Source organism: Pagrus pagrus (genome assembly GCF_965226575.1).
Source record: "Pagrus pagrus genome assembly, chromosome: 18".
Lineage (NCBI taxonomy): Eukaryota > Metazoa > Chordata > Actinopteri > Spariformes > Sparidae > Pagrus > Pagrus pagrus.
The window spans coordinates 3,132,306-3,160,277 of record NC_140202.1 but is presented as its reverse complement, the minus strand read 5'-3'; the positions used below and the strand labels follow the sequence as shown (position 1 = coordinate 3,160,277).

General features: G+C 39.0%; 1 protein-coding gene across 2 annotated transcripts in view; it reads right to left on the bottom strand.

The window, feature by feature from the left end:
- LOC311273584 (leucine-rich repeat and fibronectin type-III domain-containing protein 2) overlaps positions 1 to 27,972 on the bottom strand; it is a 158,843-nt gene that overhangs the window by 68,821 nt on the left and 62,050 nt on the right. For both annotated transcript variants that reach the window (XM_084380703.1, XM_084380704.1), the window contains exon 3: positions 8,210 to 8,345. The gene's annotated coding sequence lies outside the window, so the exon portion shown is untranslated. The remainder of the gene's footprint in view (positions 1 to 8,209; positions 8,346 to 27,972) is intronic.

Here is a 27,972-nt window from a genome sequence, read left to right as displayed (position 1 = left end):
AATACAACACACATTTTTATGTGTACTTCCTTGTGTTTGCACGAACTCTGTCAAAATAAATAAAAAATGTAGCACCAGAGTAACTGCTTACTGCTGCTAACTGTAGCTGCCCTGCAACACAAGACATCATAATGTCAAAACTGCTATTGATTCACATTCTGTTTATAATTGCAGTTATTTCTTGTAATGTTTTCAACTAAAATTCTTACATACTGCCCCTTTTATAACCAAAATAATTGTTTTTGATGTGACATTGAAATGAAATCATCACAGGAAACAAAGTGAGATGTTTTGCATTTCAGGGTTGTCCAGCCAAGAGCAGGGCTTCGTGCCACTGATGGCAGCCATGACATATGAAATCTGATCATTCATTACATATCAAAACAGTTTCCTGTGACGAACCACCCACGAGGCCACCACTACCAGCAGTACTTTTAGTTAGTGATTTAGAGTTTTCAAAACTGCTCACAATCAATCACAAATATAACTAATACAACTCAATGTCAAATTCATAGTGTCACTCCAGCCGTCTTCCCCGCATGAAACTTTTATATTGTGAATGGCTGTTTGTTATGGCTGCCTTCAGTGACATTAGCCCTCATACATGGTCTTGTCTAAGTGAGCTTAAATATTATATTAGCGTATTAACACAATAAAGTTGCTAACCTAGATCTTCATGAATAAATGAGATGCTGTACCAATGGCTCTAAGAAAGAGGATTAGTGTTCTGCTACCATGGAAAATGCCAGTTCAGTTCAACTGACACGATGCGCCGGAAGTTGCGTAAATAAGTTTCATGGTGAACAGGAGTTAGGTGTATAGCCATTACATTGTGCAAAAAACGTTTTGCTTCACAATGACACAAAAAGTAAAAAACTTGACTATTGCTAGTTTAACTGTACAACATATACAGGTATATACTGTAGGTAGCAACCATTGTTTGAATATCCAGTAAGGCCTCTCACAGGGCCATGGGATATTTCATTCAAGTATTTAGATAAAGAAAACCAAAGCGTTGCAGTTACACAGTTTCCACACAACAAATATATGCTTCATTTTTTGCAGCGTATGTAGAAAAACCCTGTCTAAACATTAATATTCAGCTATTATCACCTTTAGGCCACCTCTGCTTCTTCAGTTTAATACCTTGTCAGACACAGTTAGCTCCTCTCTATGGTTCAGTATTACACACCCATTCCCCTCCCCCTCTTGGATTAAAAAACATCCTTACTACAATTCACTTATAAATAGAACACCTCGTAACTCAGAGCGTATTTCTGATGGAGAGCTAAAGCTGCTCAACTTTGTGATTCAGCCTCACAGTGGATGATTTGCATTCTTCAAAACCATCTTCCCGCTGCCTGTCACTGGAGCTTTAGCGTCATTTTGTCAGTGGAAGTTATGTTACTGGATGGCTGTGCTGCATCGCCAGGATTTCAGATGCAGGTTGGACCCCGACGACACAGCTTCCAATTGGTCTCAGTTGTTTCCAAGATGAATCAGAGAGGCTTTTAATAAGGAAATCCAAATAGCTCACAGGCTTGTACGGGTAACTTCAAAGTGAGGTTAATATAGATCCTCTGAGCATTTGCTGTGCTGCCACAACCTTCATACAAACTGAGGACTGGACTGAATTATGTTCTGTCAAGAAACCTCACTTTTTTCTGCCTATGAAAAGTACATTTGTTTTATACTCTCTCAGAGCCTTGGGGCGAGTTTGGTATGTGAATACTCTGCTACTATAAGATAAAAGAATAACGGCAATAAATGCAGAGATGGACGCTGCCCTGAGGCTTAACCTGGAGTTTCAAACACCACATGCACACATAATATTACTATCTCCGCGACTGGTATTGATCCTGAAAAAGCTTACAAAGAGTCCAGAAGGAAAATACTTCAGCCTGAATACAGTGTGTGCTAAACGCCAGCTTGACTGTTAAAAAAAGAAATTGTTAAAGGCGCATGTATGAGTCTATAACAAGGAGTGTGAGTGCAATCCGTGCTTTTTTCCCACCAACACCAAGATGGAGCGAGAGCAGCTGCCTTTCCACGTGTTATCTGGTCCCTTGGCTGACAAAGATATCAAAATCCTGACACACATACTATATTGCACATGGCAAATTCATGACATCTGCACATGCTGCCAAAGATGAAAGTCATGAGTCTGGTACAAGGCTTGTGGGAATAGATGTACAGTAATGAGAGCCTTGGGGCCTGCCTTAATGAGGAGGATTAGTGAACCATGATAGGGCTCTCGTGTGCAGCTGTAAGAGGGGTGGTGAGGCTGGATGCAGCAAGGGCTGGATGGATGAGGGAGCTGTAGTTTGTCAGGTAGAGGACGGGCTCACCTCGGCTCCCACAAATCTTAAATGAAACCGAGGGGGCGCAGACCAATAGATGAGGCCAGATTGTAAAAGCTGACAAGTGCAATCAATAGATCACACAGTGATATTAACTTGCTATCATCTTTTTGATATCCTGCTGAGATGGGACGGAGGAGAAAAGCAATTCTCATGTTCAGTTTGATGTGTCTCCTCAGCACTAAAAATGTTCATGATTATTTTTTGAGTACTAATATTATGTGATCTTAGAGTGCTTTATGAATCTATTTCTCCTTAATTGCTTAATTTGCCAATAATATGCTATGAAGAGGCATTTTACTACTTCACTGTTCCCATCATAGCAGATGGGACAGATGGGTACAGATATTTGCTCAAGACAGACTTCTGTATTAAAGAGCAATAATGGTGACATATTTGTCTTGTTTATTAGGTTTGTTCACTGCTTTGAGTGCCGTCTCAGCGTTGCTCTCATGCGCCAAATTCTTCCTACATCCAGATTGATCTGTTAGCACTGCCAAATGTCTGAATCAAATTTGAGGCTGGCCAGCATTCTGGCAATAAGTGCTGCATTTCTGCTAATGTATCTTATGAATTCCCTGTCGCACCAGAAAGTGGCACAGCGAAGGTCATACAAGCGCCCTCATGAAATAGGAAGTGTTAGAAGCTGTTGTAGTGACTACTTGCAGGGATAGTCACAGGGTTCCCATACATTCATTTATTTGTGGCATCCCACCATAATATCAAAATTGGCGACCACATATTGATTTTTTAGTGCTGGAGCACCTTCCTCTCTCAAATAAACATGACAGTGCTTTCCAAAAATAGATTTCACTTGGGCTGGCTGTATATTTTATGACATATTAAGTATATCTGGCGACCCGTTTTAGCATTTTTTTTTATTTCTATCTCATTATCAATCCAAGAGAATGATTCCATATGTGATTGATCAAGTGGACATTCTCGCCTTGCTCTACCCCTCCAATCTATTGACGATCACACATGCTCTGCAGGGAAACAGAGAGAGTGAGGTGAAATATCCAACATTTGATTGTGGTGCACCACTGCAGTTTAATGTAGGCCTAGTTCTGCCATTGTTTTGTAAAAGCTTGCAAGTGCGCCTGTTGGTGCCAACTCACTATATATGCTGCTATAGGCCTAGTCCGGGGGACAATGACACACTGAGCTTCTCTCTCCTCCCCTCTCCTCTCCATCTGTATACATTATGCCTGTATACATGCCCCATCTCTGCATGTCACTGACTTGCTTCTTCCCCGGAGTCCTTGTGCTTTCTAGTCCTACAGGCTCCCTTGGATCCTGGCCGCGCCCGGGTCGTGGATCGTGGATGCGCCCACTGCTATGGCCCTGCCTGATCGTGGATGCTCCCACTGCTATGGCCCTGCCTGATCGTGGATGCGCCTACTGCTATGGCCCTGCCTGATCGTGGATGCACCTACTGCCATGACCCTGCCTGACACCCACCACTACTGTCGCTAATATTAGTCACATCTCTGTTACATACGTTCCACTACTATTATCGTACTGCATTGCTACATACCATCCTTGCCATTGATCATTACTACTGTTATCACTAGTAATCACATTTCCATGTGCATTTCATCATTATTGCTGTAATACATCTTTGTGTACTTTCACTCCTGTCAACCATCGCTTATAATTGAATACATTGTGATCTCGTTGATCTGCTCTGTACATGCGACATCTATTGCACGTCTGTCCGTCCTGGGAGAGGGATCCCTCCTCTGTGGCTCTCCCTGAGGTTTCTTCCGCATTTTTTCCCTGTTAAAAGGGCCTTTTTTGGGGCAAGTTTTTCCTCACTCGAATCGAGGGTCGAAGGACAGAGGGTGTCGTCTCTGTACAGATTGTAAAGCCCTCTGAGGCAAACTGTGATTTGTGAATTTGGGCTATACAAATAAAATTTGATTTGATTTGATTTGATAAAATAGATGAAGGAAGTCAACAGAGCTGACACATAAGCTACAGGGAGAGAGGAACAGATAGAGGCAAGGTGGGGCAAGCCAGTCTACTACTAGTCTTACTAGAATAAGTAGAATTAAAATAGGGAAATAAGAAATATCATACAAGAAATAGGGTGATTTATTCTTTCAAATATTTTCAATCAGAAAATATACCTCCCTCCCATGCCACAGCTACACTGTCAGTTTGAGGGTACCACTGAGTTGGTGAACTACTGTAGAGAGGGGGAAAATGCTTTCCCAAGTAAGTCACAGGGGCCAATTTGGCATGGAAAATGGTAAATCTAGTCTTACAGTAGTGCAAGAGAAGAGTCATAAAGGCAATAAATTGAATTTGTAATGTTAGTTATACAGTATTTTATAGACTTCCTCCACATAGCTAACAAAACCAGAAAGTTGTTGGGCTGCAGTAGAGAAACCTTTGATGTGTGGACTTTTATTTTATTGCTTTTACAAATGAAAATGGCTTCAATTTACAAGGAAGATTGTGTTGTTACATAGCCTCACTTTATGAAAAGAAATTGTACAGTACCAACGCCTTCTGTCTCATGACTTTCTAAAACCCTCTTCTGTGGGGCAGTTAGAATTCCAGCAAAAAAGCTTTGTCAGCACTGTAAGGACACTGCTATTTGTCAATGTTCACCTTGGTTTGAGTCAAACACAAAAAGATTACTCTACAGCCAAAGTCAAATTCACTGATTGTAACAATTCCACTGAAATAAATTGATTGTGTTCCATAATTTAGCAAGTCCAAATGCTGGGGCCTTAAAGGTGCTATTTGTAAGGAGAGTTGAATTTTGATACTCATTCCCAACTCATCAGAAACCGCTTTGGGATTGTAGGATGGGTTGGCCGCCACCACCATCAGTTTTTGATGAGTTGGGAATGAGGCTCAGAAATAAAAAAAATAACAATAATAAAATGTATAAGGTTAGAGACCTTGTAAGAGACAAAAAAGAGAGAAAAAAGTGATCAAAGTTAAATGCAGCCTGGACCAAAATGTCTTGACATTGAATCCCAATTAAGGGTCAAGCTCCAAAAACCCTTGATCCTACATTTCCCATATTCTAAGTCAATATAACCCTTCATTAAGACTATCCCTTCCTGGTTAATGCTTATGTCTTTCCATCTCCACAGCCCCAGTTTATAACGCAGGGTTTCTGTTAAAAGTGTAAATGTACAACCTCATTACTCAAGTGATTTCACTTGAGTAATTTTGTAAGACTTGACAAAACTCGTCCAGAGCCACAGAAGACATTATACAACTATTTTCACAGGTGGAGTACCATTAGCTAGTAAATTGGCTTTGACATGTAAAATGGTTTCTCCTTTACACTGTTATTAATGTAAATGGCAAATGAAGATGATATGGTTCAAGTTTTCGGCCCTTATAGCACTTAAGCAACTTCATAATGAAACATTTACTCCAAGGCAATGTGACTTCAGAGTCTTTCTATTTCAGAAAGTGACCAAGACCTTTTCAATACATAGAAGACTATATCACTATCTTATATTCGTGGATGTAATTAAGTAAGCTTAGTCTACATTCACAATGCAGCACATGATAGAAAATAATTAGACTCCTGGAGAGAGCTTTATCTATGATGTTGAGTTTAACAGATGATATTTCACATTTCACAGAAGCTACTAGGTCTTACTGCAACGTTTTATGTCATATTTTTTTTATGTATTTTATGCCTCATAGTGATGATGATTGCAGATATACTGATGAGAGACAGTCTCTGCCTACACTACTTTCCTTGCCCTAGATTTCATGAAATGTTCCTTTTAGTCAAACTGCGGATATCTTTTTACGGTATGTGTGCCTGACATTCTGGCAAGCAGTTTCAGTCTTAGAAGAGCGTTCCATGAGCCCCAGAAACAAAAACCTCACAAGGCCACCCAACACGTCCCTGACATTTTTGAGGGAATCAACCCAATTTGCCTGGCAGATTGCATTTTATCTTTCTCTCAACCTTCCCAATCATTGTAGTCACTTTTGCCCCGGGTATGGAGCATCCTTGCCATCACTTACCTGAACTCTTTATCTGTTTTCTTCCCCAGAAAGCAAAATTGAAACAAGCACGGATTAACTCAATGTCACGGCAGCTTTGTCCCTGGGATAATGGGTGACAATCAGCTCTGCAGTGACAGCAGTAAATGACGCCAATTTTCTCAGAGAAAGGGAAGATGATAGAATGAGAAAGGAAGAAAAGGAAGAGTTTGGGGAGATAGCTTAAGACCCTAATCCAACTTTGAAAATCAGAACGCTCTGGGTTTTGCTCAGTGTTTGTCCTGTTGAAGTGATATATATCATCCAATCGCTGTGGTGCAGGCAGCACAAATGCTGAGGGAAGTGACAGGATGTTGCTAAGAGACAGAATGAATGTGACAGAAGATTTGGTGAAGAATGTCACATTTCAAAATTTGACATGTTTTGTCTTAAGGGGATAAAAAGTTTGGCTGAGTTTTTCTCGTGTATAAAGTATAAAGACACTTTTCATCCATACAAACACAGTTAACTATACTGTATAGGCTCCAGTGCTACATGCTAACTTAAGCATTAAATGTAGGAATATATTTTAGGTTAAGGGTTATCCAATTTAATAAGTGATCTTTTGTAGGTTAGTGATCTATGATATACACAAGCACACATATAGTCAGATACTTTTAAATACTAAATACTTATACTAGATACTAAAGTCCATAACACAGGCTGGATACAAGATGCTGCTTCCTTTTTGAGTGTGTACGTTGCAGGGATGGCAGTAAAAGGGAGGCCCTGTGGTGAAAACTAACCTTTCTTCACTGCACAGATGTGTCTGAATTTTTTTAATTGTCAAAGTTCACCTGCGAAAAACCCCAGTTATTTAGACTTATACAGACTGCTTTATGTCAGTTTAAGTTTTAGTTTGAATAATTCCTTTTTAAAATCAAGAATACGCTACTGTCAACATGTTACCCAGTCTAAGGTCTGAAAAGCACATGAATATTTAGCCCGTTCTCATCAGAAAAAACGACTATATCTCACAGTGCAAGCAGCTTATAACGATACATACTTATGTTTATTGCTAGGCAGTATCCTCTCATGACCGCAGTAATAATTATGGCAGCAGAGGATGAAGTCAGATGACAGAATATTAGGAGCCACAAAGTCTGTAAAAGGAGGAGGATGTGGTGGATAGATGGGTCAAACAAACATAGGACTTTTCATATACTTTGTGAAACCAAAAATCAACGGTATAACGGTCATATGTGTATTTTCATTGGCAACCCATTCAGTCTTTTAGGTATGAGGATGTGTTGTGTATATACATGTAAGAAGTTGATTAAAACCCCAGGTACATGTTTACTGTAGGTTACCAAGACATTATTTTCTCTAAGAAGTCTTTTTCCTAAAGCCCTTCCTCGACCAATACCAGATTTCTTGTATACCTGGTGTTTAAGAAATCAAGCTACCGCTTAAAGCTGATTGTTTCCCTATTATGTGCCTGAAACCATACTGATGGGTGAGTGCCATTGCTTCATCATAAAACAAATGAGTGATCTGGCCAAAACACCACTTAAGCTCCTTGCTTAATAATCATGGAGGAATTTGATAACTTTGTCATTTACTATACATGCAAAACATCTGAATCAATTCCAAATGACATGTGACAAGTAACAGGAATATCCCGGATTACGCAAGTGTGGTTTAAATAATAGCATCTGTACCTCAGTATTATTTTGTCATTTAAAATATCACTCATAACATCAGTGTACATACTACATTAATGTCCGAAACCATGACAAGTGGCCATGCTCATGGATGGATGTCTACATGATTTAACCACTGTCCTCTTTCAAATGGGTGCATTTTGTTTTGGTACTCACAGCAACAGGAGCAGTGGTTTTGTCAGGTCAGGTATCCAAACACATATTGAGTCATGTCTAGAGGGTGGGGTCTGAATCGTACAACACCACTCCTTGATAGTTTTCACATTTGTCTCTGTTGGATCTCTCAGGTCACCTAAAGAAGGAAGAGGCACAGTAGGACAGTTAGTGACAGGAAGTTATGGCTGATGGTTGTTTTTATCAAAAGTTGAAGAAAAAGAAATTGGCATTTCTATGATGAATATTTTTGGATGATTTTCTGCCCTTTTCAATTTGCCCTGTAATCTGCCAAGAAGAAGTTCACAGTTGGCCATGACCACAGAAGAATTAAAATAGCAAACATTCAAACTGCACTTTGGAGTGCAGCAGGGAGCCAAAAAACAGTATTTTGGCTTTCAATTTGGTAATTATACCCTTCTGAGTTTTTGATATCAGTCTGTAGAATCAAAGGATGGGTAAATCAGTTTAAGGTGAAATAAAAATATGAGGACGTGAGGGTCAGAAGGAGACAGAGTCAATTCCATAATGTTTTTTAGACACATTGGGAAAGGAGCTCTCTGACAATCTGTTTCTGTTAGTGAGCCGTATGACAGGAGGGGATAGCTGGTGTCCAATAATACACCATTCATACATCTCATTAAAATTCTGCGACCATGTCAGAGCACATGTCCTCCCAGAACCCACTGCTGCCTCTCATCCTAATGGGAAAAGATAAAAGCAGGGAGAGGGAGAGAAAGGTAGACACAACAAGGTTTAATAATGTTTATTTTGGTAAAAAAGTGTGTGTTCTGGCTCCAGGCTGCGCCAGCCGAAGCAAGTAAACAAAAGCAATTTTGAAGTCTCAATGCAATTAGTGGTCTCTTTACAGAACAATACATCTTTCTGCTAAAACAAGACTCCTCTTAATGTCTGCATCTGCCAAAGTTCTGTCTTTGCCAAATCAGACGGTTGGGGTAAAACACTAAATGACACAAAATCCAACTGGCTGAAAGAAAAGACACTGCAGTCTAATGGCCATGAACAAGTGAAACCAAATTAAATGGTGTAAGTGTGATACTGGATAATACGTGGTGTGTCACAGCAGTGGAACACACACACAAAAAAAATGCACATTGCTTGATCCCTGAAAATGATCATCCTTGGCACTTTCTGCATTAAAAGAGAGGTGCAGCTAATTAAATCGTCTGTTCACCCAAATTACAAAAAAGGCATTGATTTGTATTCACCCAGGTTTCTAGATATATACAGTATATATGATTTTTATTTAATTTAACAGGGACATCTTTCTTCAGAACTGCATGTCCTGGATAGTCCACAGGATGTGCAGTCAACGGCTTTCATTAGTACTCTTTCTTTAATGAAAACTGTTGAAGAAGTGCGTGGTTCATCTAGAGCAGGGGTGTTTAACTCAGTCACTGAAGGTGTCATCTGAAAAAATCAGGGGTAAAGCCAGAGCTTTCCCAATGAGCTGACTTCTTGACTGCAGTTTTTTCAAGTGAGTGATTGATCGTTGACTGATATTTTTGTATTGGTAACCATGGAAACATCTTACCCAGTGCCCGATCGTCCTGCTGTTTTGATTTTTTTCAGCAGGAGACTGGGATGGTTTTTAACACAGAATGGTGCTGGGGATTGTCGTGCAGTCTGTTGTGGACAATTTTGGCTAGTAAAAGAAAATTGAATTCATCTTACATGTCAGAAAGCATTGAGCAGGCCATTGTGAGTTTGATACGTGACCCAGAATAACTGAGATTTTGTTTCTGGAGAGAAACTTTGCTGTATAATTTCTTTATATAACATTACTTAGTTTCTTACAATAAAAAAGGGCAAAGAGTTGTGGCAGGTGTCTTTTTATCTTTGAAAAAACAAAACAAAAAAACTGCTTTAACATAAACAACATGCTGACTTTGCCTGGGTTATGTTAGCTTTAGCATCAGACTTTAAGCTCAGTGTAATGCATATTTAGGACCCCTTTTACAAGATTCTTGTTTTAAAACAATTCAGCTGGAAATTTTAAAAAGTTGGCTAAAGACATTGTTTTAAAGAGGAAGAGGGATAACAATTAGTTTGGGTGGAGGAGTAAATTGCAGAGATACTAGTATATTAGTGATACAATGCCATTTTAGTTAACAAAGGCAGCAACAGTCACTAGGGCCAGTTTAAATTTACATTTGCTGATGCAAGTTGTTGATGGAAGAAATAGGCCCATTTAGTGATGCAGTCGGCCAGAAAAAGATAGCTGATTGTTGAGTCTAAATGCCAGGTTGTCAAATACTGTCCCTTTGTGTTAACCCAAAGTAGTATTTCAGAAATTATACTCAATCATTGGTTCTTGCTGAACACCAACAACCAATAGTGTACTAACCTGGGAATGAGACTTTACTAGAGTCATTTCAGGCAAGTCTTACCACTCAGCAGCATTCTTGGCAACACCCCTGGGCAGTTATTTCGGGCTAACAAGACCAGGCCTCTATGTAAATGAATCTCTACTGTGTGCTTGCATCAGTGCAACAACACAATTGACTGATACGTTTCCCAGTTCAGCTGTGATAAAGCAGACGATTGGCTTTTGGGGGAGAGGGGTAGGATATGTGCCATTCAACCACCATCGCTGGCATTATGGACCTGGTTGGTCTCTTTTCATAGAACGTCTTTGACTTAACAATCAACTATCTTTCTCCAGAGGGCCAAAATGCCCCTCTGCACCTTTAAACCAACTTACCTGGTTGGAAAGGACTCTTTATTGGCTCAGAAAAAAACAGACCTTCATGAACTTCATGAATTTCACGTGTTATTTCATGTGATTTTTGCCTCTGTCACACTGACAAGCTGCAGAATATCCTCCCAAAATCCCATTGACAAGCTCTTTCTGCAATGTAGGGTGTTACTAAGCCCCAGAGATTTCCTGACTTCCTTGGATGTAGCGGTTAGCTGGTGCCAAGTACACCTCTGCTTTGATTCTGGCTGCACAATATGGTTAATGAGATTCCAGAGCCTGCAAGCAGCATTCTCTATTTCTCCCTATACCCACCTACAGCAGCCTGAGTGCCCACACTGCCTTGTGGTGATCTTAACATTGTTCGAGTGTAAACACGCATGAAGCTATGAAAGTTCACCCAGAAATCACACAGTTACAATTTCATGCCGTATAATTGAGACACTGCTGTTGCATGTAGCGTAGGTCATCAACAGCTGTCATTCTAGATTATGGTTGATGTAACAGAGTGAAACATGGCACACTGGAAAATATGTTCTCCAACTATGTGTGCACAAAGAGTTCCTTTATCACTCTGCAGCTTCTTGCAGTGATGCTCAGTATGTTTTTAATGCAGATTTACAACCTGAAATTACAATTATGATTGTCCAGCTTAGAGTTTTGATACACAACTTCATGCTTTTACCCTTTTTAAGTCTGTTTTTAAAGTTCTGCAGTGCATCTGCTGTGGCTGTCTTGATGTAAAATAAGTGGTGACTGCTCAGAAATGTCAAATACCTTAAATAAGATGTGAGCAACCAAATGCCTAAAGGGAAGTTAATTAAGCTGTGTGGTCACTGAATACTTTATTCAGAAGAAGTTGCATCAAGGTAATCAATCAAGAATGCATCCTGTCATTTATGTCCTCTTAAGGGGTCAATCAAAGCAGATGGAGGACGCCAAGAAATCCTTTAAATGCAGAGTGTTTAAGCTCTTTGTGTCCCCAGTTTACTGTTGATTAATGATGAGAAAGACAGCACAGTCAGCATCATGTCTGTCAAGGCCTGAATTGTATTAAGGATTCATTCGCAATAATCCAGCAGTATGGGAACATCAGGAATTGCTGAAACACTGTGAATAACACTTCACATGCCAATAAAATACATACTGTTAACCAAACACAGATGTGTAGACACACAGATCTCAAATACATTCATTCAGTTGCCATATGAGACAAGACACAGAACATCAGCTTCATAGAATATACACACAGTGGTGTTTTCATCACTTTTCGGGATATTACATATACTTACATTAATTTCCTGGAGGCTTACCCTTACCATAACCATAACCACGACTTGCTTTATCCTAACCCTAACAGTAACCTAACCCTAATCCAAAAGGCCTTTTACCCTAAAATTTAATGATTTACATTATGGGGATTTTGGTTTTGTCCCCATAAGAAAGGCAAGTCCCCACGTCAGTGTGTGACTTATGTCCCCACAATGTCGCTAAAACATGTTTATACACATACAAACACTGTTGCTTCAGATGATAAATGTAAGTGTTGCTAGTCATTTGATCTGAGCCACACTGAGAATACAGCTGATGCCAAACCAAAGCCACAACTGGACCTCTACAAGAAGAGAGATGGAATTGCATTTTATTTAATCTTCTTACATATTAGTTACTCAGTGCAACATGTTTTTAAAATAAGCAGGGGAATGGTTGGTTGATTAGTGGAAGCCAGATCCAAATGTAAATTCTTATTGCTATCAAGGGAGATGATGAGTGTTTCGAGGGTTCACTCTTTACATCTTATTCCCAGTACAGCAGATGTGCATGTTTGTGTTTCTGGCCAGATACTACATCTACAATGTATAAGCTAATTACATATGCACAAACACACACACACACACACACACACACACACACACAAAAGATTGATTCTGTCAAATTGCAGGCCTTGAAATTAAGAAATGTATACAGCCATCAAGTATATGCTTGTGACCATCAAGTCTGTGCTCAAGTTAAAATTCATCATAATATCCAGCTCTGCAAATTGTATCAATTCCAAACATCAGCAATGCCAAACTTTGCAGCTAAAATTTAGACCTAGATTCAGGCCAATATATCTATGTAATTGCTTATTGCAAATATGTATCAATGTATGTCTTGGCTGAACACAAACTTACACTATGAATTGTCAAACTTGGTTTGAGTCATTAAGAAACAGTTTCCCCTTTACATAGTAAAATGTCTGAGTAGCATTTATCTCTGTTGCAATTTTTTTTTTTAAATCAAATCTATTGGATCATTGACGAGATAGTTTATGTAAATGTGGGTCAATATAGGGTTACCAGATTTCTTAAAATCCCAAATATCGATATTAGTATTGGCCTCAGAAATCCTGCATCTATCGGGCTAGCTTGTCATTGATTACATATCTGGCCTAAAAGTACTTTGAAATTACTCCACTGATAGTACTGTCACACACTTGTTAATGGACTTTTGACCTTTTAATAAGGGAAAATACCTGCAATGATTTGCGCATGTTTGACCATGGTTACCAAATGATTTGCATAAATTATTGGCTTGTCTCATGGTATATACAGATCGATTGTAGGATCATTTCCTGAACAGATTTTCCGATCAGCAGATGGATTTATCAATAATTTGTTACTGTGCTAAAATCACATATCTATCAAAATCCTGTTGTTAATTTATTTGCTTTCACACGACAAAACCACCACAGTCTGTATGCAGTGGACCAGTCCCACCTTTTTAAGCGGTCTTGGTTCGGTTGTTTGATCTGCACCAAGTTTCAATTGGCAGCGTTCACACCAGCCCTAATGAACCTTACTAACCAGGCAAACAGACTTGAGTTCATTTTAACTGGACCAAACAGGTTAGGTGTGAAGGCATCCTTCAGGAGTGAGAAAATTAGTTTCCACTGACTTTGTCTTGTCTTTCACAAGTCTCTGCAAAGCCTGTGCTCTTCCTTACTCTTATTACCATGTGCATCTAGATCATCAAAGAGCCGGTGTACTGTCCTTCCAAATCACATCTAATCTCCATCTGCAAACAGACCTGTCATAATAGCAGGGCAGGTTGCTGAGTATATCATGACATAATCTATCTGGAGGGATTTGTATGACAACTGAGCTGCAAATGAGGTGTCTCAAAGACTGGAGGTCAGAGAGAATGCTACGCACGTCCCTCTGCCCTGCTGTTGCTAATGTTTTGATCCGAGCACTAGGCGGGTGGACCGGGGCAATCCATTGAATGCTAATGAATGATGGCTTCAAAGAAGCCAAGTGTAAAGTCACCTTACACTATTGGGCCTGATGTAAAAGACGACTTCATACATATGGTACGGCCTGTGTAGACATCAAACAATTGGCCTCATGCTAGAACTATGTTCAAAACAAGAGTCTTTTTCATAGTTAAGCAAGCCACTGTGAGAGCACATCCTGCACTAAGAACACTGTTGTTTGAACTAGCTCACCCCAGTGGTGCAAACATGAGATATATTCATTGGATGACTATTGGCCGAGTTCGCAAGGAAGACAAATATATTTTTGAGCAAACTTTACCAAAGTTTCTGAACAAATACTGTGACACAGTGCTCAACTTCCTTTCCTTCCCACCGACTTAATCACACCACAGCACAACACACCAGTGCACAAGCTAACACATTGCCTCACCCACTTAAAACACTATTTTCCTATCACCAATGCTCCAACATTACCACACTTCTAGATGTACATGACTAGTTTCAGTATTATTTTGCTATATGCTATATCCATGCTTTGTGACAACACACTCTTCTGGCTTTTTGAACCAGCTCTATATTGAACCTACTGTGTTTTTAACACCATTGTAGGCTTTGTGCAGGGGAGGTGAGCCTGACCTGTTGTTGGCTCTATCTTTAGCTCTGCAGCATCTGTGACACAGCTTGTGGATTGCTTCAGTGGGCCTTTGCTACATAATTCATCTGTGTTTGAGCAAAATCAGCTTGAAAGGAATTAATGTAACCCTGGCTCAAACCACCAGCCATTTAATCATTATCATGGCCCATTGCAACCAGCCTCACTGCAAAGGAGGCTCAGGGGTAGAGCAGTGTGGGGGGGGGTACTGGGATGCCAAATGGTCACAGTATTTTTTTTTTCATTTTAAAACTGTTATTACATTACAATTATATTTACATTGAGCAGCTATAGTATGTGATGGATGTCTATGAATGTGGAAATACAAATATTGAAGAATTTGCTGGGATCAGACCTGAGGACATGCATGTATAGCCTACTACTCATGCACATTATTGTGCACAAACCAAAAAATGCAGTATTTGTTCTCAAATGAGTCCCAATTATTGCAATGGATTTTTGGCATCTCTTCAACCATCAAGAAATATTATGCTACAAACACATGTACCAATCAACCAGGAAAAAAATAGGTGAAGTGAATAACACTGATTATCTTGTCACACTTAAATGTTCTGCTGGGAAACCTTGGGACCAGCCTTCACATGGAGACCAGTTTGACATGCATCACCCACCCAAACTTTGCTGCAGAACACAGACTCATAGCAAGAGCACGCTCCGATTGCAGTGGCCACAGCCAGCAGGGAAATACACTGTGCCACCACACCACACTACTGCTCAGGAAGGACCCAAGGAACATGACTAAGAGCTAAAGGTGTCAAAATAGCCTCCAAATTCCCCACAACTTCATCTGATCTGATCAAACATCTGTCGCCCTCCCTGGATTTGACTTGTTCTGGCACAACCCACTGACACCCAATGGTGTTTGGGTGGCATCCACAGAAAAGCAAGGACCCAAAATTTCCGAGATGATCGATGTTATTCACTTCACCTATTGGAGCTTTTAATGTTGTAGTTGGCCAGTGCATAATTCAGTAACAACAACATTTTAAATTAGCACTAGCTACTGAATGGTGCGAAAAGCTTAACTTCAGTTATTACACTGTGATCTGGGAAATTCAGATTTACTGCATTATCTCTCTCTATGGCAGAGAGTGTGCTAACTAGACAGACAATGCAGTGTTCATATCATAGGCTATCCTAATGACCCCAACTTATGAGCAGTGGAGTGAAAGAAATGTTTGCATCAGAGTCTGGGTTGTAATTACAAGTAATATCTCCATCTTGGGGAATAAGTGCAGACAGACGGCTAACACTTTAGTGAGTAAGTTTGAGTTTATTTTCTCTATCAAACCAGTAAAAAAGGACAAGAATGGGGGGAGGGGCGGTTCTTGGTAGACAGCGTTTTGCATCACGTGCATCTGCGCAATATCATAGCCCACGGTTTCCGAAAATATACTATGTCAATTAGTGATATCAGCACAATAACTGTTGAGGAATATTTAGACAATTGTTTTTGTCATGTTATAATAATTGACAGACGCTATGATTTCCGCTCTGTGCGTGTCCTCGCGAGACTGAACACAGGAGCTCAGCTTCGTGGCTGAGACACGAACTAGGGGATGCTGCCGTTGCGGGCGGGTGCGCCCGATTATTAGACTAAAACATTGAAATGTGCCAATTCTGATATGTTCATATACTTAAAACGGATGGAGCAACCTAACGCAGACAAGTCAGCTTACCGTTTTTAGGTGATATGCCATGTTTGTAGTCGAGCTGTGATAGATACAAACTTTTGTTTGCTAACTTTGCATTCATTTTTTTCCATTTTCTATTTTTATAAAATGCTGCCACACTGCTGATGTCTGACATGGTAGAATAGGAATTACTGTAAATTAAATGCTTAAAAAATAAATAAATATTTAACAAACCACCGGACCTTGGCCGTCTAGTACTTCTTCAATCTGTTGTCTGTAGTGGGTTGGGCTAATCCAAAATAGTGAAAACAAGGGGGGTGCTCTGAAGACACACTGTTACCTCTGAAACAGGGGTGCTCTGAAAACAACCCCATTAGCACTTGGTACTTTCCTCCTGATGAAGTCAAATATGCCATATGCAGGACACACAGCATTGGGATGGAGAGGACCCGCTACGTGTTTACGTAAATTAATTAAAGTAATTAACACGCCAAAAATCGACCAATCAGAATTTTGGTCGAGCCAAAACGTATAGACCAATAAATCGACCAGTCGACTAGGAGAATACAGCCCTAAAAATAACACACTAGTATGTTTCCCCTTGCAATTTTTGGGTAATATGGATATGGTTATTATTTCTTTGGGTAAAAACATCTATTTCTCTTTCTCATTTACACTTGGCCAGCCAGTGTGAAAACTTTTATCCCTTTTTCAATTCACCCACTTCGCTTACTCCGACTGAAAACTCAGTTTGAACCTCTCATGGCAGGAGATAAAGACATTGTGAAGCGCTGTGAGACAGTGAGAGACCTATAGTTTGTCACAGCACACTGTTTAATACCCCGGCAGAATGATGCATCTGAGAGATGAGTTGGTGTATTTATAGTCTCATTTGCATGCAAGATATATGATGAAGCCGCATACAGTAATTGACTGTGTAAGTTGAGCCCTCCAGTGCTAAACACGAGATAGAATATTTTAGCTCATGACAAGTACACAAAGGGGGGATGCATTATTTATGCAAGGGTAATAAGACGTCTTAAATTCCAAAACTCTTTGTTGTTGTAAAATCTGTTTTGGGAGAATATTGGGATGAGGCTTACATAAAGAGCCTTGGCCTGAAGCTCGTTTTTGTCTCCTGTCAGGTTGTAATGTACTCGCTGATGTATGCAGGATGTAAATGCTAAGCTAGCTGGATTACATCCAAAGCAGACTTCGAAAACAAGCTTAATGTGACATCATTTTATCTTGCATCGTACAGCCATGCAAAGCTGGAGTGCACTGCATCGTTCCTGTTTACACAAATCGATGCAAAACATCAACTGACTGTGGATTACTTTCACACCACATCTCCTCACGCCACCCAAAATTATGCATAACATTTATTTACCCATAACATTTCTTCCTTTTTGCACCATTATTCCAGATGTTCTTGGTAAATCTTAAAGTACATTCACCTCAGCAGAAGAAAAATTCACGTATGTAGGTGGAGTTGCAGTGGTGATACTGCTCTCCTGTAGCAGAGGGTCAAAGGATGGCATTTTAAAAGGTCAGTCTGTACAGTATGAATACATGGTAACTCCCCTTTTGTCATATTCCTGGCAAACAGTCTTGTTTATTCTCCTTTCTTCTGGCAAAAAAACACTGGGTTAAAACTGCACATTTAATCGTAATATTCCAGTCCAAGAACAACCACATTATTTTGATTTTAGTTTAGACTTGGAAAACATCTCTGAAGTATTAAGAGATATCTGATGAATCATGCATCTGATGCTGGCAGCTTAAAAAACATCACTTGCCCGCAAACAGGGTTCAAACCATTTGTGGACTTTCTGAATGGCCTTCACACAGAAAGCCAATTAATTTGTCATCAAGACAGATTCTAATTAACATCAAGACATTTTTATTAACATGAAAGGCTTATTAACTCAAAGGCCAAATTATGTCCATTAATAAAAAATAAAAAAAACAGTGTATAATTAAGGTTAAGTCCTGTCACAATTATGGATTGATTGTGAGTTGAGTCATGGATAAAACCGCTGCAGGTTTGTAGGAACGGTGCTAACTTGTAAGTCAAGCTGCTGACGCCGGTGGGCAGATCTCAATTTCTAAGTGCTTCGGTGTGACAGCCAGCCACCCGTCTCTGCTTCCTGTCAGGGTTAATCACAGATGATGAGGGAAGTTGTCACATTTTGATGCTGACATCAGAAAACACTGGAAAATGCCTCATTTAACACAGTACCACACAGGTGAAGTATTTTCCTATCCTCAATTCTCAAACTTTCCAACTTTTTCCTTTGGTTTGTTTGTTTTTGTGTGTTTGATTGTATTGTGTTATTGTTGGCTGAAAATGTTTGAGGAGTAATTTCAAATCAACTGGAAATCTTGTCTTTGCTGACTTCTGGGGATTGAAGTTTAAATCTTGCTGCAGTGATGTAGAGGTGCAATCAGGATGTGTTCGGTGCATCTTGACATGTTGAGCATGGTTTGTTGAACTGTAACCACACTTAAGGGCAGAAACATGGTTCACTCAAATAGGCAAATGCAAATGACAACACCTGGCCCAGCTGGAACAAATGCACGCCCGAGTGAGCATAATCAACGCATGCTCTTACACACAGGTGGAGGTAACAAACATCAGTGCTCAAACTGGTGATAAAGAATAGAATAAATAATATATTTGTGGAAGAATGTGTCCTACTGTACGTACTGCACAAAAGGAAGAGAAAATAAATAAACAAGGAGAGAAGAGGCGACAAACTGTTATAAATATGCCGACACATACACACACGTTCACCCAGAACTTCATCAAAATGGTCAGCCATGGTTGCTCTGAGCTGAAGTGACCCTGCTGGCTGCAGCGCTCAAACCGGGGCGAGCACTTGCATCGCATTAAAATTTCAGATGAAACATTTCAGAATACAACAACGCAGGAAACCGATCTTGCATGGCCAGCCTGTCTTCATCAGATAATGACCATAAAGTTGACTATAAAAGCAGCTTATTACGACCCATATTTACGTTTCTTTTTAGGCGGGCGACCCCTTGCAGCTGCAGTAATTATTACGGTTGCAATGGAGGAAGTGAGAAAAAATAGTAGTTATTGAAAAGTCTGAAAGTGTGAAAAGTCCACACATGGAGGATGTTGGGGATAAATCATCATCATCATATCATTCAGGAGACCACTGTGGAGACAATGTTGCCAGTAAGAAACCAAAAGTTATTTTAACTAACGTAGTGAGGTAAATTTTTTTAATTGTACTATTGTAATCCCGCAAGGGAAATTCTTGTTTTCACTCACATTACACACACACACAATGTATAGAGGAGATGCCACATGCACGGTGAGTGCAACAAGCAGTGTTAGGGGTCGGTGATGTGCTCAAGGGCACCGCAGCAGTGCCCAGGATGTAAACTAGCATTCTCCACTACTACTTACGTAACATAGGTACATTTATAATCGAAGTTACAGAAGTAATGTAGTTATTTTAAACCAAACCACAATTTTTTCCTGAATCCAACCAAGTATTTATTTTTTTTGCCTCAACCTCACTTAATTGCGAGTGTGGTGAAGAAGGTCCGATACATGTGTCGCTGGTATGCTGCAACGGGCATACCAGCTGCAAATGGTCATATATGTTGTTTTGGTGTCGTTTTGGTTTCATTGGCAGTCAACCTATTCAGCAGTGTTGGTATGAGGATAGGTGTACTTGTGTGGACTATGTTTCTGCCCTAACAATAATCAAATCACCTCATCCTTGCAACCTAAATGGTCCTTGGTTGGTTAATGTTGCCTAAATTAAGGAAATAAAGGTCTTGAGATCCATGCTTTTTTCAGTATTGTTTTTAAGGTCAATCTTCACATAATCAAAACAAGGCTATATTTCAACATCAACATACACTGAATATGTATTTTATGAAATGTTTTAATATACCTCTGAATTTATGGCATTGAAAAAACTTCTGAAAACATCTGAATTTATATGGTTTAAATTCCTCTCTTTAAATTTTTTTGGTGATTTCATATTTTGCAATTTCAAAAACTTTAGCAATTTAATTTTCTGTTGGAATTTGTGTGTAAAAATAAGTATGTTTATTATCAGTTTTTAAAAACTGTAAAAGTAAGATATCTTAATACTTTCAATTTCAGTGGTATTTGAATTGTTACTTATTCAGTTCATAAAGATTACAATCTGTGCTTCCAGAATTTATTCAAGACTTGTAGGTTTGTCTACTTTTTGTAACACACAGGGTGAATGGAGTTGGCCAGTGTACCTGCTTTTAGATGGACAGACAACCTTTGCAAATCGCACCCTTGCATTAGTGTATGTGTAAATATATGTTAACGCTAAAAGCCCTAAAGCAGTGCCTATTGACAGACACAGATTGACAACAGATTGTGCAATAGTCTTAAAAGAGAAAACGAATATAATACTTTATCTTCCTCTACTGAAACACATTTGCAGAATCTTGAGCCAAACAGACTGCATACAGTACAGTAGGGTACAGGACTGGGGCAAAACAATTAAAGCTTTCAGGCTGTTAGCTATAATGGCTGAACCTCTGACTTTAGTACCTGGTAGTTATGTAGTCTTTGCTTGATTTGCTTTGATTGTTTTGGTTTTTGTGCCAAACACTGAACTGTATTCCAGGTTTTCAAACATACATATTTCACCAAGCTCATACTTTCTAAAAGCTTCCCATATACCTGGAGACCTACAGAGAGGACAGGGGAATAGAAGAGAGAGAACCAGAGTCTCTGGTGAGTCCTGAGTTTAGTGATTGTGTGACACACAGGAATGTGTGTTTCATTATTTAATTAAAATGTGTATATTATGTATGGTTTTCATCTGTATATTTTCAGAGAAGAGTCTTTTAAGTCAATTAATGAACCTTTATGTTGGGAGCTATATCCCCATCGCCTTCGTAGTGAGACGGGCTTGGTGTAGCTGGTGTCCGGCTCTTGTCTTCATAATGAGAGAAGCGAGATAAGGAAATACATCCCCTGTTGCCTACCTCATCCTTTCTCTGTCCTTTATAGGACAACATTACATCTGCCTTCAGGCCTCTCAACCGGGGCCTGATACAATTGCCCAGAAGGCAAACGCACAGACACACACACGCACATGCACACACACACACACACACACACACACACACACACACACACACACACACACACACACACACACACACACACACACACAAAGCCTCTTAAAAGTAACCTCATGGTTAATGTACAGTAAAACTGGCTATGTATAGACACTCCCACAAGTACCACAAAAAAACACATGATCTTGCGGTCAAATTCAGTTTTCTGGTTGTGAACACACTCTTAAACAACCACTTTTGTTGATGGAAAGCTATCTGACATGACTCAGGCAGAAATGTCCATGAACAAGGTATTTTTTTGGTTTTAATCGCATCACATTTTGTCGCAGTCTGTGACTTCTTTCCTCACTCTCAAGTTAATGTGACAGGCGACCAAATTAAACGCACTGTAACCTTGAATAAACTTGTGGGTTTCTCTGGTTTGAACATCGTTGGAAACATTTGGATGAATGCAGGTACAAAACTCAACACAATACATATAAAAGGTCAAGTCATTTTTAGACAATTTAATGCAGAATTCTTACACATTGTATCACATAGGTTTCCAATGCAGCAACAAGGTTGCTTGTAACCTTATACAAAGCAATTTCTGTCATTCCAGGGTACATGTGAGTTTTGAGTATTTAAATGGAGGTAATTGCTTCTTCTTAGAACAGTCTTCCTACATGTATTTAACAACACACAATGTTGACATTAACTGTCATACAAACGTGCAAATCACAATAAATACACGTATATAAAACTTGCCTAACGAATCAAGAGTCTGCTAATAAACAAGCCTCAAAGTTGATTTGATCAAATGTTTTGTCAGTTAGTGTATAGGCTGTATCTCAAATTGTATGTTAAGCAAATTTAATTTAAATGAATCCATGATCAGTGTTTTTAACAAACTGACCTTCAGCCTCCTGAAAACATATCAAATATTCATACACTCACAATACTGTCAGTCATTGGAAAGTAAGTGCTTGTATATTCTTTGATGAAACACTGATATATGTCAATAACATGCTGCATTCTGTTTGCAGACTGCTGCATACCAGCTGCTGGTTTAAATAACAGAAGTGCAAAAACACCAGAAAGACCCCAGAGAGACATGAATGAAGAACCAGGGTTGGTTTGATGCTCACTCCACACATGAGCTCCTCTGATGTGGCAAGTGAAAAGTTGCTCCACATTTGTGTGATGTGGGACTGTTGTTGTCTGGCAGTACAATATATGCCATCAGTTAATTAGATGGAGAAAAGCACATTCATCTATCAGTAGCTGCTTTGATCAATAAAACATGAAAAGCTTTGTCAGCAGTCCCTCAGTCACATTATAAAAAAAGACTAGTGGGTTGCTTGTTTCTTCTTTTGTGTTTGATTACGGGAGAAAATGTGGAGAAAATTAACTGGAGTTAATTTTCTCCACATTTATGAGTAATTATGTGCAGATAACTATTATTATTATTTTTAATTAAGTCTAAAGAATGGCTAAGTGCCTTGTTTTTGTCATTAACTGGTATTAATCACCGGATATTTTTCCAAGCCCTGTGGCCTATTAAAGATGGTTTTATCTACTGTTGTAATGAGTTGTTTTTCTCTATTTGCCACAAACGACACAGCGCTGCAATAGTGTCAGTATTTCAGCAAAAGCTGTATTTACATGCCATTCCTTTGTGATTGTAATGCAAAATTTCAGTATTCAGTCTTTATGTCTCTAGCACACTATGGAGCCCAGTGGGCAGGATAAAATGTTGCCTGTTGACGTTTCTGCAAAGAGTAGCGTGTCATAGTTTAAATCTTAAGGCCACTGTATTTGACTTGTTTGGAGTGAGAACACGTTGGACACGTTCGTGTTTGTGCATGTCATATGCCACGTACCGCATTGACAGTTATACAATACGTGTCATATCATGTGCACCGTACATGTTTATGACCTGTCTTTCATATCACGAGGTGGAGGGGGATGGTGGTGAAGATACAGGCGAGAAGGCTGCCAAGCCAGTGACCACAGTTCGAGACAATGTTTCAACATTTGTAAATGTGAAACCACTGGATATTTTTAAGGAGACCTCGGGACAGTTTTCAGCCAGGTTTTGGTGACTAAAACAGGTCTTTTAAGCTAAAACACAATCTTTCCCTGACTCTAACCTAGCATCAGGCACAAGCACAAAGTTGTCACAACATAAAATAGTAATTTGAACCCAAAGAAACGTGCAGTTTCTGGTTAGCCCTTGTATCACATTTCAGAATAGAATAGAATAGAATAGTCTTTGTCATTGTCAAGACAATGAAATTTTGTTGGAGCAGTCCTCCAGCTGCCTTGTACATATAAATAAATATAAATTATAAAAGAAAACAATTAACAATATATACAATAGGGCACAATCAACAATAATTAGAACGTGTGCAAAGAAGTCCAAGCCTATTCTATCACATTTCACAACCTCAGATTGCTGGCAGTGACACTAAATGGTCACCTGTTGTGTTGAGCAGTGTTTATAGAATAATCTGTTGCTGTAACGAATTTCTGTGCATCATTAAATCCAAGCAGGGATTTCATTGTAATAGTGTATCAGTCTGAAAGTCATTTGATTGTAACATAATCTCTTCATAAAGTGCAATTAACCCAACTGGGAGTCAGAGAGGGAAATTAAGGGAAAACAAAATGTAATTCTCATTACAGCAGTTAGCAATATAAAGGCTCCCATGAAGCTGTTTTGCTGAAGATTTCTCCCAAGACGGCGCACAATGTCAGTGTACACTACTACTTTAGACTGATTGCACTTGTCTTTGCTGCATCTACAAAGAGCTTCATTCACACAGATTAATTTAGACATTTCACACTATTTTCAGGATTCCTCACAGAGACACAGAATTGGATATAAAAAGCAGATTAATGAACGTTAATGTGTCATTTCGTGAAGGGTTTGGCTGATGTGGGATAATGAAAAGGGTTTTTGTTTCAAGCAGATGTTCAATATCTTAACATCAAATTATTAAGATCTAGATACAAAGGTGCCCTGTGGAGTTTTCTTGTAAACTATGTTTATAAGAAAACTCCTTTTTTATAAAAAATAAGCCTTTTTTCAAGTGTGCTATTATTATACTTCTTAAAATAAAAATAGCAAGAGTAAGCTTTCAGTTTACTTTTTTAAATATTAGAGATATACTTAAAGTTACTGTAAGCGTTAATGCAGTTTTAGCTAACTTCTTGTCTGTTTTGCAATTAGCAATCCCCTCCCTTCTCTGTAAGTCACCACACTTAAATGACTTACCGTGGGTGCTGTAAGTGGTAGTTTTTCCAGTGTTGCCACTGAGGGTGCAGGAAGAACAGGAGGATCCTGCTCTCTGTGTGTTTGCTGAGTATACAGGACTTCTTCATCATGGAATTTTCTGCCCTGATTGGATGAAGTAGGCAGGGATACCAGAAAATGTCTTTTCTTTTTTACTGCATGATCGGGGGGTGAAGAGACAGGTTACTGACCGAACACTCTATAACAGTGATTGTTGTTTGAATGCAGAGCTAATTAACACTAATTTTAATAAGAAAACAACACTTACAGCAGCTTTGAAAAAAGATATGCTTCAGTATACTTGGTTTATACTGACAAGTATACAGAAAAGTATAAAATATTTGGCTTATACTATACTAACCCGCTAAGCCTGGCCTGGCATACTGTTAAGCGATTTAACACGTTCATACCTCATGGTACTACGATTATGTAGTATAAACTACATAGTGCATACTGCATTCGTTGGTAGGCGGTTGCAAATATAACCATTTTCTCATGAAATGATAACTGTATTCTTGACAAGTTGACAAACATCAAAAGGAAAGCCCGAAGTGTATTCAAACAATGGATTCATCCTCTGGAGACCAAGAATGTGCTCAATAAATACAATGAAAATGTACCCACTAGAGTTTTTTACCTGATGGTGGTGATGGAGATATGGTCCAGGCAGCCACAAAAAATAGTACTTGATAAATATCCATAGCAAAAGGTCCATTGTCCAAAATCCTCCATTGTTGCCTTTAAAGATACCTTGCCATGAACCAGCCCAGTGTCACTGGGAACTACATCCATACTGAACAATTCAGCATATCAAGATTTATGGCTCACCAGAAGAACAGCTGTTCAATCAACACTGTCAACTTCATATACAGCAACTGTTACTCAACAATCAACTGAACTGGCTGTGTAGGCTGCAGAATAGACTGTCTGTGTCCATTCCTATTGTGTCCACCCAGCCATAGTATAGTGATTACTCATATTATTGTGGTTTGACTTGTACCAAAGATTAGAGAAAAAAAAAATCTATTTGAGCGCCTTCAGAGTGAAAAACATAGCAAACTGCAGGTCACAACCATAAAAAGCAGAGTTTCTTGAACACTGCTGTTTTTCTTTTTTTCTTTTCTTTTTTTTTTTATATAGAAAATAGCCCAGCTGCCCTTCTATTCTCAGTCAATACTTTTTAATCAAGGCAGCATTTTTTCAGGTGGCTGCTATCTTTTTTATGATGACTGTATACCGTGAGACTTTTCCTTCATGTGTTTGACACTCTTGAATTGGGGTTAACGCTGAGATTTAATTTCACATTCTGTTGGACTCTTTGATAGGATGATGGCTCAGGAGTGATTGTGATCAGCCGTGGGATGAAATGCATTTATGAGTCATTGATATCCATCTTGCTTGTCAGAGATACTTTTACCTTCTCTGCACATCCCGTTAACAATAACTAATATGATTGACTGGTTTAGTTTCATACCATTATGTTTTTCTTCCCTGTTGGTTACGTTCATTATTTCAAGCTAGAAATTGTATCAAACTGCAAATGAGAAAATAATGAGATCACTCATAAATGAAATTACTACAAAGGCCATTCCTGTACTGAAATTGAACATGATACCACTTCTCCATGACAACACAGTGTCTAAAGTGTTTGTATAAGAGCGTTTACACTGAACCATTCAGAATTATAGAGCCATCACATCACTGTGAAACAACTTGGCTGTTCTCTAAAGTTTGAAATGAATCAGCTCTAAACATTTTGGCAGCCCGCATCCTTGTCTGGCAAAGGTTGATGAAATGACAAAATGAATGTTAGATGATAATTGTTGTTCATAAGCTTGATATGCAATCATGACTGTGTAATTGTTTGGATTGCTCTTGTCATCTCATAACTTTGTTGCTCTTCTCCTCCTGATATGTATAAATATATATATTGTTTTGGATGCATGAGAATACATATCAATATTCTGGGTGTGTTGATGTAGTGACTATTGAAAATATTGTGTATTAACACAGAAGGAACTTGATCCACAGCCTGGTAAACCTGGCCTATAAACAATATACATTTTCTCTACACATTTTCAATCAATTACCAATGTTGATGCCTCCGTGTGTATGGACACCAACTTTGTTCACGTGAAAGAAGTAGTCTGTAAATGAAAACTAAGAATGTCATCATGCAATCTATAAGGTACAAATACTTAAATTACAGGTTTTTAAGTGTTACTGTTATGATATAATATGCAACATTTTCATGTTAAAATTTTCAAAACCAACTAGACCGTCTATATTCATATTTTTAGGTAGCAGCATTTAGGTAAAAATGTCATCAAACTTTGGGCTCTTCTCATTTCCCTATTTTGTGCTTCCTCATCTCCTGTCTCTTTCGTCCTCCTGCCTGTGACCTGGAAATCGATCTCCTACGCCATATTAAAGGATTTCTCAATTCCCAAAATGCTTCTCTGGGAGTGAGGAGGAGACTTGCCAGAACAGTTATGAGCAAGGAAGCACAGGCGTATTCTTTGTGACAAGTGTTTACACCCGTGACATAAATGACGGGCGACACACAGCTGGAATATATAAACCATTGTGGGAGCGATCAAGCTTTCTGCCTCTAACTGTTTGTGTTAAATGAATAAAAAATAAATATATTAGTTGTCATGAACACCATTCAGCTCATCTGACAGAGATGATAAAGTAAAGCAGTAGACTATGACAAAACAACAGACAGATGATGCAGGTATGCCACATTATTTCTGAATTGATGCTGCTTAAGAATACTTGCCTCCTCTGCTCGCATCTCATCTATGTCACGAGTATGTACAAACTGACCTGGTGGCACGAATATGCAGTGCGTTTAAGTGTTTTAAGCATTTATTGGTACTATGGTATTCTTCAATTTAAGTTTTTGACCATATTTCTGGGATATTTACGTGAGAAGTTAGGCATGAAATAGAAATGTATAAAATCAGGCAGTAATCAGTGATTTGTTCATTTTTAACAGCACCTGCCCGCCTATTCAACTTGAGTCCCAATGGTTATCAGAATATGCAGCATCTCATGAGAATATCTACCATGCAAGCAATCGGTCCGTGTGT